Source organism: Anomaloglossus baeobatrachus, chromosome 4, assembly GCF_048569485.1.
Source record: "Anomaloglossus baeobatrachus isolate aAnoBae1 chromosome 4, aAnoBae1.hap1, whole genome shotgun sequence".
Taxonomy (NCBI): Eukaryota; Metazoa; Chordata; class Amphibia; order Anura; family Aromobatidae; genus Anomaloglossus; species Anomaloglossus baeobatrachus.
Window position 1 is genome coordinate 614,846,428 of NC_134356.1, and position 2,218 is coordinate 614,848,645.

Consider the following 2,218-nt stretch of genomic DNA (forward strand, 5'->3'; position numbering starts at 1 on the left):
GTGTGTCTGGTGGGTGTAGTGCAGGGTGTTCCTAGGATTTGATTTGCTGTTGGAGGCAGCACTGTAAGATGGGGACCCAGAACCATGAGGGATTTGAATGCTGCACTAAAGGAAAAGAGCGTGCAGTACCCTGTGATGACCTGATAGTCTAGGGGCGTCACATAAGCCTCCTGTGGTGCTGTGCGCCTCCTGCGGTGAGGTAAGCCTCCTGCGGTGAGGTAAGCCTCCTGCCTCCCGCTGTGCAGTGAGCCTCCTGCCTCCCGCTGTGCAGTGAGCACCCTGCCTCCCACGGTGCAGTGAGCACCCTGCCTCCCACGGAGCAGTGAACACCCTGCCTCCCGCGGTGCAGTGAGCACCCTGCCTCCCGCGGTGCTGTAAGCCTCCTGCCTCCCGCCGTGCTGTGAGCCTCCTGCCTCCCGTGGTGCTCTGTGCCACTCCCCAGTGCTGTCTGTTTCCCCTTGGTGGTCTGTGCTCCCTCAGTCCTGTACATGTCCTCCAGTCCTGTTTGTGCTTCTAATGCTGTCCGTGCCACTGCCAGTGCTGTCCGTTTCCGTCAGTACTGTCCATGCCCCCCCAAGTGATTTCCGAGCCCCTGTCCTTCCTGTGTCCTGTGATGTGTATATGCAACCCAGCCCTTCCTGTTATGCATATGTGCACCCCCATCCCCTCCTGTGATGTATGTGCCCCCAGTGTCTTCTGTGTTGTATATGATTTACCAATCTGTTGACTGTGCTCCAGACCGAGATAAACCCAGAAAAGCAGTTGTGTGAAGCAACATGATCAATATCACCTAACATCACAGCTGCACCAAAGGGTTAATTAATTAACTATTTGACCAAATATGTTATGGTAATGTTCAAGCTGATCATTTTTTGCGGCCCCCGAAGGTTGGTAGACATTTCCAAATGGTCCCTCCCTAGCAGTGAAAAGGTTCCCCACCCCTGCCCTAGACAGTATTATGTTCCCCCAAACACATACTGTGATGCCCTCAGTGCCCTCCTTCATAGTATGATGCCCATAAAACATCCCCCCAGAGAATATAATGCCACCCCCCACACTCACATACAGTATGATGCGCTCAGTGCCACCCTAAACAGAATGATGCCCACAAAGCATCCCCCAGACAATATATTGACCCCCACACACAGTATGATGCTCAAAGTGACTCCTATACAGAACAATGCCCATAAAGCGTCCCCCCAGACAATATAATGCCCCCCCCACACAAACCTACAGTATGATGCCAATAGTGTCTCTTTTACACAGAACCATGCCCACAAAGTGTGCCACGAGATAATATAATGTCCCCCCCACACATACAGTATGATGCCCCTAGTGCCCCCCCCCCCCACACAGATCCATGCCCACAAAGTGTTCCCCTGCCCCCACAATATGATGCGACCACACACTTACAAAGTATGGTGCCCCTCCAATCCACTGGCAAAATAGAATCCTAAACTCCTTCCCCTAATAAGCCGAGTAGATCTCCACTGTTTGCTGTATGAGCCCCATCACAGCAGGCATGGAATTATGATCTCTTCCCAAGCCTCAGACGGCCCAAGAGCTCCTAAAAATGCCCAATTTCACCTGCTATGGAGGTAGTAATGGGCCCCCAACCTCTTGGGCCCCTGTGCGATGGCTGCACAGTCATATGTCCACCCTTAGCTCAGCGATAGAGCGGTATAAGTAGATGGTCTATATGTTTTGCTTCCCTGTGCCCTTTCACACTGCCAGCATAATAAAAACTACCAAAAAATAAGTGTATGGAAAAAAAACAGGGAGAAAGGAATCTCCCAATAACAGGCCCCCAGCAGCACCGCTCCGGAGTATACACACATTACATGTATACAGTAATATTCCACCCTAATCCACAAAGCCCCACAGTGGAAATGCTCTTATTTGTGTAGAGGAAGCAATGAGAATAGGAGAGTCTCAAACCAAAACAGCCCTGGCGGCCGGATTATGCCCAGGAAGTGGCTCTGGCCAGTCTGTGCCCACCAGGGGAAGTGCAATTATCTACAGGCTAATTATGATTTGTAACCACTGGGTAATGATAGGTGTCATCCTGCAAACTCGAAATCTCCATATTAGTCTGTGGTAAGAGGAAAATAATAGTAGAAAATAGTAAAGAGGGAATTTGGCCCTTATCTACTATGTTGGGCTGGCTATACGTCTATGTTGTCATGTCATACTATATACATGGGTTATGGGGCTAATC